Source organism: Xyrauchen texanus, chromosome 30, assembly GCF_025860055.1.
Source record: "Xyrauchen texanus isolate HMW12.3.18 chromosome 30, RBS_HiC_50CHRs, whole genome shotgun sequence".
Lineage (NCBI taxonomy): Eukaryota > Metazoa > Chordata > Actinopteri > Cypriniformes > Catostomidae > Xyrauchen > Xyrauchen texanus.
Genome location: NC_068305.1, coordinates 35,018,031 through 35,030,409, shown reverse-complemented (window position 1 = coordinate 35,030,409; position 12,379 = coordinate 35,018,031). Strand labels below are relative to the sequence as shown.

At 36.6% G+C, this 12,379-nt stretch overlaps 4 non-coding genes across 4 annotated transcripts; all 4 read left to right on the top strand.

The window, feature by feature from the left end:
- The first annotated feature begins 2,969 nt into the window (after positions 1–2,969).
- trnad-guc (transfer RNA aspartic acid (anticodon GUC)) lies at positions 2,970–3,041 on the top strand. The gene has a single exon. It is a non-coding gene; the product is annotated as a tRNA-Asp (tRNA).
- Positions 3,042–8,288: 5,247 nt separating this feature from the next.
- Positions 8,289–8,402, top strand: LOC127624483 (U5 spliceosomal RNA). Its single transcript, XR_007968186.1, has one exon. It is a non-coding gene; the product is annotated as a U5 spliceosomal RNA (small nuclear RNA).
- Positions 8,403–9,707: 1,305 nt separating this feature from the next.
- Positions 9,708–9,779, top strand: trnad-guc (transfer RNA aspartic acid (anticodon GUC)). Its single transcript has one exon. It is a non-coding gene; the product is annotated as a tRNA-Asp (tRNA).
- Positions 9,780–10,404: 625 nt separating this feature from the next.
- LOC127624471 (U5 spliceosomal RNA) lies at positions 10,405–10,518 on the top strand. Its single transcript, XR_007968175.1, has one exon. It is a non-coding gene; the product is annotated as a U5 spliceosomal RNA (small nuclear RNA).
- The last annotated feature ends 1,861 nt before the right edge of the window (positions 10,519–12,379 follow it).

Sequence of the window (12,379 nt, the reverse complement as noted above, 5' to 3'; positions counted from 1 at the left end):
TGCTACAGTAATGGGTGCTATTCCCTCTGGTTTATGTATGCTTTTTAAAAACCGTAATTACTTCACACCAGTATCTACTGCATCCTTTCCTAAACCTTGTGATACTTCTGTTGGTCAAATCTGTTTTTCAGAGCTGAAAGCTAAAAACTATAAGATCTTTATTTCTTAAGGATTTGATTTCTGTTCCACCTGTTATTTCCTTTTGGAATAATTTGTTTGGTTACCTTAATTGGAAAAAATCTGGTCTTTACAGCAGAAATTCATTCTCACAAATAAAGTGAAAGAAATTTCCTTTAAGTTGATACACAGGTTTTATCCTGTTAAGAAATTTATACAAAGATTTAAATCTGACATTGAGCTAACATGCTCTTTTTGTGTGAATTCTGATGAAACAGTGGTTCATTTATTTTGGTCGTGTCATTACACTCAGAAGCTCTGGAATGAAATTGATGTTTTTATCAAGTGTAAGATTTTGCCAGGCTTCTCAATACATATGAGAAACATTATATTTGGGTATTTTGATTCAGACCCCACAAACGAAAATGTCTGTTTTGTTATTAATTTAATTATTTTCTTAAGCAAATTCTATATTCACAAATGCAAATTTTTAAACTGTAAACCTATCTTCTCTGTCTTCTTAAAAGAAATAGAAAATTATCTAAATTTGATTTCAGTATCTACTAATAAGAAAGCCATAAGGACTGTTAGAATCTGCATTGCATTTGATCTCTTCATGTGAACATTTTTGTGTGATGTAATGCCCTACCTCTTCTTTTATTGTTATATACATTATTATTATTATCTTTTTTTTTAAATTATTATAATTTTTTTCTATTTATTTTTGTCTTCTTTATTGTTTTGGTTGATATTATGTGATGTACGTATGCTTTCTCTTTTGTATGTTCCTGTTCTTTGCATTAAAAAATATATATATATATATATATATATATATATATATATATATATATATATATATATATATATATATTTTTTTTAAATAAATAAGAGGAGGAAGATGATGCCGCTCAATGTCTCTCCTGAGAGCTCATCTTTACAGACTGATCGAAGACGATTATTAGGCGATCGAAGGTCTCATATAATATTAAATTATATAATTATAGGTCAAATATTATTTACATATTGTTAGTAAGGAATACAACAAAGCACGACGTATTGCATAACTACAAATCACCGCGAGAGCTTTCCACTATGCGCGCCACTGAGTGACGTCTGTACATCCGGGTCAGAGAGCACCTGTCCATCAAAAGCTCACTATCCAATCAGAGTAGATCACTGTTAAGCCCACCCCCACGAGAGGTTTGTCTCAAAACAGCAAGCGAAAAACTGCGAGCGTTAGCTTAATCTGTGGCAATGTATTCAGAATCCACGATTTGCGAAGCGAATCTTTGAAAAACATTAACAAAAAATGAAGCATATTTGAAGAGCCTGTTAAATTCGATGCGACTGAGTTCATTTTTTTTCATTTTAATTGTGTTTTTCTTCTTTTGTAATGGAATATTTTTTATAGTTTCTGAAAAAGTTACGTTCAGTTTTATAAAGTTACATTCATTATTATTGACACAATCGTAATTCCATAGTTTCATGGCGAGTAACGTACTGTGCTGATTGACACATTGTTGAAACATTGTTGCTGATTGGCCCAAGAGGAGTCCTGTGCGCCAATGAACGCTATCTATCGATCTGCGCTCGATTGCTCTTCCTTCATCCTCCAACTACCCGGATGTCTGTCTCAGTAACTTGAAATTGAATTTGAGAACTGAATCTGAATTGTGAGAAGTGAATGTGAAGATATATAGAGTGTTTAATTTTCAGTGAGGATCAAATTTTATTGGACTTCAGTTCCAAACGAATAAATTCAATTTCAAATGATACAATTCAGATTCAGTTTTTGAATAAATTCAGTTTTAATTAAACAATACAATTTCAAATGATGTGATTCAAATTCAGTTTTTTAATGCAATTATTCAAGTTTAGCCATTCAAATTCAAATATAAATGGTTCAAATTCAGTTTCTGGTGGCACATATTTCAGCCCATAGTCTCAGTCCAGTCTCTTGAGTATTGAGGAGTCTGATGGCTTGGGGGAAGAAGCTGTTACAAAGTCTGGCCGTGAGGGCCCGAATGCTTCGGTACCTCTTGCCAGACGGCAGGAGGGTGAAGAATTTGTGTGAGGGGTTGCTTTGCAGATGCAGTGTTTTGTGTAAATGTCTTTTGATGGGGGGAAGAGAGACCCCGATGATCTTCTCAGCTGTCCTCACTCTCCTCTGCAGGGCTTTGCGGTCCGAAACGAAGTCCCAAACCAGGCAGTGATGCAGCTGCTCAGGATGCTCTCAGTAGTCCCTCTATAGTACGTAGTGAAGATGGGGTGTGGGAGATGTGCTTTCCTCAGCCTTCGAAGAAAGTAGAGGTACTGCTGTGCTTTCTTGGTAATAGAGCTGGTGTTGAGGGACCAAGTGAGTTTCTCCACCAGGTGAACACCAAGGAATCTGGTGCTCTTGACGATCTTCACAGAGGAGCCGTCGATGTTCAGCGGTCACACTGGGCTCTCCTAAAGTCAACAACCATCTCTTTTGTTTTGTCCACATTCAGAGACCGGTTGTTATGTTACTAGTGTATTTTTCAGTAGAGACTCTATTAGCGTTTTCACTGTACTGAAAATGCTCTTGTGAAATTGATGAATAACTATGTATTTATTTGTATATATTTGATTTTTTTAATATTTCTATTTTGCGGAAGTCCCGCGAATAATTGTATTCTGCCGCAACCCGCCCACACGAGTGTCTTACCTTCCGAGTCGCACTCAGTTGGGTCGGGTCTCACTTGAGTGCTGGCTTGTAGTCTGAAATACTGTATTAACGAGAATGTACTCATTTTCTGTCGGGTACATTGGGCACCTTTAGAATAACTGGAAAGAGTGTACTACAATTCCGGTAAATCCTTGTAGGCAGTTCCTCGTTAGTATAGTGGACAGTATCTCCGCCTGTCACGCGGAAGACCGGGGTTCGATTCCCCGACGGGGAGAAATATGCTTTTGTTTTTTTACATTATTATCTGAAAGGTCATTGGTCAGATTGGGCAAATCGGAGGTCTACAAGGACTTTACATAATTCCTTATCTCTTTTCTTTTTGTGTATTTTGGGGCAGCATTGGTTTGGAGACAGATTCAATAATTTTTTACTTTGATCTAATAAAAAATGACATTTTGGGAAACAAAAACATACAGTTGTATGTTTCATTTTATTGGACTATAGTCGAATTTTTTGTAAATTTAAATGTTTGTTCATTTATCTACATCTATTATGAAATCTTTAATGAATGTAGATGATCAATTTGATGTGGTATTTGATGTCATTTGTATGCGTAACATTAGATAAATGCTGAAACAACACAAGCCTACAGTCAATAATTAATGTGTAAAAGGGTCAAAAACCCTACATTTAAATTTACAAAACATAATGAATAACTTTTTGGGTATCATTGTCATTCCCAAAATTATTTTATTTCACAAAATATTTCCTGAGATTTACAATGTAGTCAATCTTTTAGGTGGTTATTGGAGAATGATGTTGGCTACACTTTGTACCTGTCCAGTAAGGTTAAAATGGATGAACAGTCTGGGCAGTTCAACCCAGATTGTCCTTGCAAGGATAGCCTCCTGTCCATTCTTGAGTATTCAAAAAGCTTTGAGGAAATTAAGGATATTTGACTGATATCTGTCAGAAAGGCCAGATCCAGTAGCAGTTTTGTCAGAGGATGACAGTTCAGTTGTATTTGAAGCACAAGCAAAAGACAGTTGGAGGAAGGTTTGGAATATCAGGGCTGATGGGAATACTGCCTTTATAATGGGGAAGAACTGTTTTCCTGGAAGTAAAATGTACCATCTGACTGTAGAAGCCCCTTCACCATCAACTCTCTCTGCTAGGCAACTTGTTCCTTCAAGCTCTGCCTCTAAACTACCATGTCAGTAAACTTTACTTTAAAAAATGTATTTTATATTGATTATTACAGGCAACTAATATATTTGTGTAATTTCATAGAGATGGAAGAGGATGAAGAACTGGAGTGGATGATGCTGAGTTTGTCTCCACAAAAATGTCCTACACTGCCGAGTAAGAGAACCAAGAGGATGCAATTTTTTTAATTGTTAGCCAGTAATTATATAGTTCATCCTATCTATGTCAAATTAAATTGCACGTACTACAGTAATACTACTCAAATTATAATGTGTTTTCAGGACCTGCGGCTGCTAAATATGATCCCAGATATCCCGCTTTGTATATCACCAGACAGACAGTCGAAACAGAGCTCAGTTTGTCTTTGCAGACTGCTTTGGGGTGGGGTGAATCTGCTACTTCACACAATCCCAAATTTAAACAGATTACACCCTCTACTGTCAAAACTTAGCAATAGTTCACTCATTACAGTTACATATGCAGCAGCAATATTACAGTTTTTCTCAATCAATCTGGCACATTTACTGAAACAAACTTACAATTGTCAAAACTCTTAGTAGAATCCTCGCAATACGTGGTACATTAAGCACACCACTCTATGTGACCTGCAAAAGGTGTTTACTCAATCAAAAGAATTAACTCATGTTTCAAATGTAAATAAATCCATCAATGAAGAAATCATTGTCATCAAAACAAAAGGTTTGTTTATCATTGCTTAGACCCATACAGTCAAAATGCAAAGACATCTTGTCAAATGACGGTGTACTTTGAAAGTGTGATAGTTACCCACTATGTAATATTGTCCAATTGCTAACATTGTATATGTAGGCATCAGCCTCATGGGTCTTCCAATCTCTCTCTGTCTGGCCACAGCATTTCATCTACATCACACCCGGTATCCTCCCTTGCAATGCAACATGGGATAAATCTTTTAAAATGACGCCGCCACCCCTAAAGCAATCTGCTGTGATATCCTCACAACCAGCATCCATTGCACCCAGTAAGGACAACTGGTCATGAGGACGGTGAACATAGACCTTCCATCACAATGCAGAAAATAACTCCTCAATGGGATTTAGGAATGGGGAGTATGGTGGGAGAAGCTCCATCAAAAAATGTGGGTGGACAATAAACCATTCCCTGACTGTATTTCAAATGATGGAAACTTAAGTTGTCCCAAATTATAACATGCATTGGCAAGTCATTTCTTACCAGACCCCCACATTTTCAGGAATGATATCCCTGTAAAGAGTTTCCAGGAAACTGAGGAGACATTGTGTGTTATAGGGCCCAATGATGGGAATGTGGCTGAGTACACCATTCCCACATATAGCAGCACACATTGTAAAGTTCCCTCCACGCTGGCCCGGCACATCAACAGTGGCTCTGTGGCCACGTCTCCTGACTTTGGTAAAGTTGAATCCTGCATCATCAACATACACAAAAATGTGTGCAGATTCATCTGCCTCCATTTCCATCACTCTCTAAAATTTACAGTAGTTATTGAAAATCATACAGTTACACATATCCCACATTGTGTAACATATTCTGCATATACTTGTCAATTCTGAAAGACAAGGTGATTACAGCACTGTGTAGTGTGCAATGATGAATTCTTACCTGTACATACATTGCCCTAAATTGTGAAATTGAAAATTGAATTGTTTTCCATCTAGCCCATGTCTATCCACCTGACAACTATTACAACAACACCACATTATGTATCTAATATATGCGACAGGTTATTGTGATTGTTGGTTGTTCTATTAAGCATGTAGGGATTCACACAATAAACATGTATAATTGCATTTGAGAGTAATATCATTCAATAGCAAATGAATGCAAACTATTTTGATCTACAAGGCTTACTCAATGCATTTTGTGCCAAAGCAATTATAAATGACTATAGTTGTGAACAAATGACCTAATGTTCATATAGTTAGTCATATAGTTTGATGAAGTTTAATAGTTATTCGACGATTGTGCCAAAGCTATTGAGAAAAACTAACAATACTTATCCTTTTGCAACAACATTTCTACCAATTTTATTGTGTGTATGAATTGTGCCACTTTTTAAGCATTTATTACTCACAGAATGCCTGAACGTTAATTTTGCATGCATGATGTCATTAAGAAGTAAACATATAATGGTAAAAGTTGCATAAAAAATGCTGACCCGTAAAGACCATTTCCAAATTTGTCTTGCTGCGTTTGAAGCAATTGTTCTTGTTTTTCTTTTTTTTTTTAAAGCAGTCACATTACATTTTCTCTTACAGGAACTTTATGGAAAGCATGGAGAAAATATAGAAGTACTGTATGAGAATGTTTGGGTTCAATTGGTGTGCAAGAACAAGTGCTTTTTTCTGGTAAGTATTCATATGGTCAGAACACTTCCTCTAAAAGTGTTTATTAAAACCATTCCACACTTTGTTCAAAAAATCCATCGCAAATTCAGATTTCACTTAGTACTACTTTACAATTTTGCAATTAATAAGCATATTTTAGCACAAGTGTAGTTTAAAAATGCAAATTGATATGATGTTATAAAAGTTGAAGTGTGACAAAAAGGTAGGCTACTGACTCTTGTGCCTGTGAATGTTTTATACAACTGTGTGCAGCAGGGGCTGATGGGCTTGTAGAGGACCAGGTCAAATGCCTGTTATTATTCATTTCTCTTTACTTTATATATATATATTTTTAAATCCCTGACTGCTTTCATGTGTTTATTTATTTATACAAATATTTTACAATTGTATTGGAAAACATGCATATCACGGAGCAAATGGTGTGGACGCTAATTGTGGCCTCATTAGACCACAAAAATAAGGACCTGTAGGTGAAGCTCTTCTGCCATTTTTTTAATGTGTTGAAGGTGAGATTTGTGAACCCTGTTCCTCATTGAAAAGATAGACTTGTAAAACGCGTGACATCTGTTGAACTTTAAGAAGATGGCGAAGCTGGAATTTGGTTAACACGGATTGAGAATTTTAATGGTGATTTCACAAAATTGATAGTGTCGTAAACTTCAGTGATTGTGTGTGGGGAACGGCGATGGAACAGCAGGTATTTGGTGGAATCAAGGTCAAAATAGGTGATGTGAAGAGTTTGTATGAAATTTTGCTAACTTAATTAATCGTTGTTAAAAAATAATAATAATGTTATGGCTTCGATTGTTGGCTTGAATCGTGTTTGTCTGTAGTACAATACTGTCCATCACCACTTGGGGATCGCTTCAGTAACTGAACGATAGTGATGGGAATGTGGCTGCTGGTTCCTGCGCTCGACTGTTAGAAAAATGCTTTTACTCTTCTCACCTCACATACGAATATACCGCATTGTTTTGTTGTTAAAATATAGTTTATTTGATAAAGTCACGTAATAATACTAATATTTGATAAAATCACGTAATAATACGAATATCTTAAATGTTGGTATTAAAGCTGTTCCTCACAACTTTTTTTGTTTGTTTTTACGAAGGCTGTGTCTCTACCTTGACGATCTTTACCTATTTTGTGTTGTGAGGCATCATTATGGGTTTGGGAACAGATTCATAGAATCTCGGTGCTTTTTGTCGTTTTGCTCTTTTGAATAATTTAAGTTTATATAGAAACTTTAATTCTGTATGAATTTAAGGTGCTTTATTTCGCTTGGTAATGCTGGAGATTGTGTGTCTAAATTGTTGCGAAGAACGTTTGTACTTAGATGTCAAACTCCGTTTATAGCACAGAGTAAACGGTCAACTAGCGTGTTACGACAGTAAGTCACTGTTTGCGGATATCCATTCAAATGTATGGGGAGAGCCGTAAATTGACATCTTGCTGTCGCAGAATTGTCCGAGAATCTTTTTTTTTTTTTTTTTTTATAAAACATTCATTCTAGCGTAGTAAACTATACACAGTTCACTTCAAATGGATTGTGTGGTGTAAAACATGTTGGACAGTGGGTAAGCTCATTACTAAAAAAAAAAAAAAGCAGTATATTCAGCATACTCAAGCATCTCCTCCATAGACAACTATTAAAAATATCTGGTCTCCTCGCCTTTGTATCCATCTTGTGTGTGTTGGAGTCGGGTGATCAAACCGGACGTTGAGCCTGTACCCACAATGCAATGTTGTTCGTTTCACTTTTCAAAGTATTGTTTTCCTATTATTTATTAGTCATTGGGTTTGCAGTTTGTTGGTATCATTCTAATAATACACTAATTAATGTCAGTTATGTTGTATATGCTCTTTATGACTGCCATCATTTAAGAAACCGTTCTTATGAAATGTGTTTCACTCACTCGAGTATCTGCTCGTATTTGTGTTTCGTCAGTACACTCATGTTTCTCTTCATATCGCATAAATCTTTCGCCTTTTACTAAAGATTTCCGTGGGGAGGAACACAATGAGTATTTAATAATTTTTGATGCCCCACTTAATTGTAGGGCTTCCTATAAATGTAAAAAAAAATTATTTAGTGTGTGTGATTTAAATATAGGCTAGTATGAGAATATGTTCGTCCTCTTTAAATAGCGAATGTTGATGTCATCAATCGTTAAAGTATGGAAACGTGAAGAAGTCTGGACATTTTTTCTGCAGTGTAGTTTATTAGTGAACGACTTGTGATAAAGTGTATCATTTGGTCTTTTGCGGATTCTTGATTGTTTGTAGCGAATGAAGTGGTTTTTATTGTCGTTCAACCATATACAGTTAGTTCAGTACACAGTGAATCAAGATTCCCTCCAGGACCATGGTGCTACATAAAACAACATAGTGCAAACACAGAACCACATGAGACTAGACAGACTAAATAACATGCCTATATAAAGTGCACGTGAAAACGTGCAAAAGTACAGGACAGTAGGCCTACAATTTTACTAAAAATGAACCGGACAATAGACACCGTGAGAGACAATGCGCCGCCGACCAGTACACAGTAGTGCAAAAAAAATGACAGTTTCTAAAAATGCCAAATGTAAACATAACATACTATGAGATGGTGTTATTGAGGTAGCAGCCAGGTATAACGTGACAATAATTAAAGTGCAACTCAGGACACGTGTGTGTGTCAGTCCAGTCTCTGAGTATTGAGGAGTCTGATGGCTTGGGGGAAGAAGCTGTTACACAGTCTGGTCATGAGGGCCCGAATGCTTTGGTACCTCTTGCCAGATGACAGGAGGGTGAAGAGTTTGTGTGTGGGGTCATCCACAATGCTGGTTGCAGATTCAGTGTTTTGTGTAAATGTCTATGGAGGGAAGAGAGACCCCGATGATCTTCTCAGCTGTCCTCACTATCCTCTGCAGGACTTTGCGGTCTGAAACGGTGCAAGTCCCAAACCAGGCAATGGTAATAGAGCTGGTGTTGAGGGACCAGGTGAGGTTCTCCGCCAGGTGAACACCAAGGAATCTGGTGCTCTTGACGATCTTCACAGAGGATCCGTCGATGTTCAGCGGAGAAAAGGCTCTTGTGCAGTTGATGAATTACTATGTATTTATTTGTATATATTTTATTTTTGAATATTTCTATTTTGCTGAAGTCCCGCGAATAATTGTATTCTCCCGCACACACGAGTGATTTACCGTCCGAGTCGCACTCTGTTGCGTCGAGTCCCGCTTGAGTGCTGGCCTGTAGTCTGAAATACTGTATTGATGAGGATGTACTTATTTTCCATTTTCGGGTACATTGGGGACTTTTACTGTATACATTTACTATAACCGGGCCTACTACAATTCCGGTAAACACTTGTAGACAGTTCCTCGTTAGTATAGTGGACAGTATCTCCGCCTGTCACGCGGAAGACCGGGGTTCGATTCCCCGACGGGGAGAAATATTTCTTTTTTACATTATTATCTAAAAGGTAAATGGTCAGAGTGGCCAAATCGGTGGTCTCCAAGGACTTTACATAGTTATTTATCTCTTTTCTTTTTGTGTATTATGGGGCAGCGTTACTGGTTTGTAGACAGATTCAATAATGTTTTACTTTTATCTGTATAATAAAAAAATATATAACTGTTTCCTAAAAAAACAGTTTATTCAGCATACTGAAGCATCTCCTCCATATATTACAATTAAAAATATCTGATAGCTTCGCCAGTGTACCGCCCACATAATATATATGTGACCGCAGCTTTTAGCCTCGCTTTGTTAATCTTGTATGCTCGCCTCGATAGAAGGGCTCTGGTGTGTGTTGGAAGCGGGTGATCAAACCGGACGTTGAGCCTGTACCCACAATGCAATGTTGCTCGTTTTAATTCGCAAAGTATTTATTTTTATTTTATTTATCATTTATTAGTCGTTTAGTTTGCAGTTTGGTGGTATCATTCTAATTATAAACGCATTACTGTTGTTTATGTTATATATACTCTGTATGACTGCCATAATGTCACTAACCGTTCTTGTGAAATGTGTTTCACTCACTCGAGTATCTGCTTGTATTTCTGTTTCGTCAGTACACTCATGTTTCTCTTCATATCGCATAAATCTTTCGCCTTTTACTAAAGATTTCCGTGGGGAGGAACACAATGAGTATTAAATAATTTTTGATGCCCCACTTAATTGTGGGGCTTCTTTCACATGTGAAGATCAGATATGGAATAATAATTAAGAAATGTTAATTGTATTATTATAAATAGTTTTTATGATTGCACAATTTTGTAATAATATAATTAATGTCTATTATTATTGATGTCTATTATTATGGCTGAGTATATAAACGTGAAGCAGTCTTCCCGAAAGTTTTACTGCGTACTAGTGAATGCTAAAGTATATAGTTTGGTCTTTTTGCGGATTCTTTGGTTGTGCTTCTCACACTTGAACTCAGTTTATAAGACCAACAACTGTCTTTGAACTGGAAATCACTCGCTTTTTTCCTAAATATTTCTGAGGGAGGATCAAAATGAGTATTTGTAGTAAACTTTCAAGGCAGTATATGCATTAAGCCATTAGCTGTTTCCTCAAAACAAGAGTAAAGAGGAAGATTTACACACTCTGACGTTGACCTTTTAGATAATAATTTCTAAACAAATTCTCCCCGTCGAGGAATCGAACCCCGGTCTTCAGGGTGACAGGCGTAGATACTGTACACTGTCGTTAGTATCATACGGAAGACCGGGGTTCGGTTCCCCGACGGGAGAATTATTGTTTTGGTCGACTGCCACACAAACCTTAAAGCAAACACAAACTAAATGAACATATGAACGACTATTAATCGATAATTTTACACAAAATTTAATCCACCCACATCTGCCACACAATTATACTTCTCTGTACAAATTGCAATACCTGACGAGTACTTCAATAAAATATTACATTTTTCTTCGACAGAAGCCCGAAGATTAAACAGGTCATCATCACACATTTTACTTATACTAATTTTATTTATCCCCACAGACATCTTTAGTAAAAACTAATGATGGTCTTGCAAACTGAGTTCAAGTGATAGAAACACATTTCACAAAAACGGCAACAGACATAAATACAACGAATAAACGATAATAACACTTAGAAACTTAAATTGTAACGAGAAAAAAAACCAAATCAAAACAGAACATGGAGGCCTACTGTTATGTTTCCTTTTTCTTTCAGTTTTAGAACATTAAAGCTGCTGCAGATTCGCTACAAACAATATATGAGTATTACATTTTTTTATGCCCTACTTAAATGTGGGGCTTCTTACAGATGTACAAATCAGATTTGGAATAATTATTTATTAATGCAGATAGTATATTTATTGATTTTACAATAGCATATTATTGTAACAATATAATTAATGGCCCTGCGATGGACTGGCGACCTGTCCAGGGTGTCCCCGACTTTCGCCCAATGTTAGCTGGGATAGGCTCCAGCCCCCGTGACCCTGTACACAGGATAAGCGGTTGACGATGGATGGATGGATGGATAATTAATGGCTATAACTGTTGATGTCCATTATTATTACTGAGCATGTAAACGTGAATCAGTCTTCCAGAAAGTTTTACTGCTGTGTAGTAGCGAATGCTAAAGTATATAATTTGGTCTTTTTGCGGAGTCTTTGATTGTGGCGAATCTGCAGCTTTAATGTGCTCAAACTGAAAGAAAAAGTAAAGTAACGGCTACGCTACATGTTCTGTTACGATTTGTTTCTCGTTACAGTTTAACATAGTTGTGTTATTGTCGGTTATTCGTTGTATTTATGTCTGTTTAACCGTTTTAGTGAAATGTTGTTTCTGAAGGCACTTCCTCGTATAATGGACAGTATCTCCGCCTGTCACGCGGAGGCCAGTCGCGTATAGGCTTTTGTGACCTCGAGTAACCTTTTCAGCCAAGAGTTGAGATTCACGGTTCGATTCCCGGCTGAATTATTATTTTTCCCCAATATTTATTATTTTCCTCATTATTCACGTCAAGCCATTATTCAATTGTATTTTAACCTTCCACAAAACTGGAT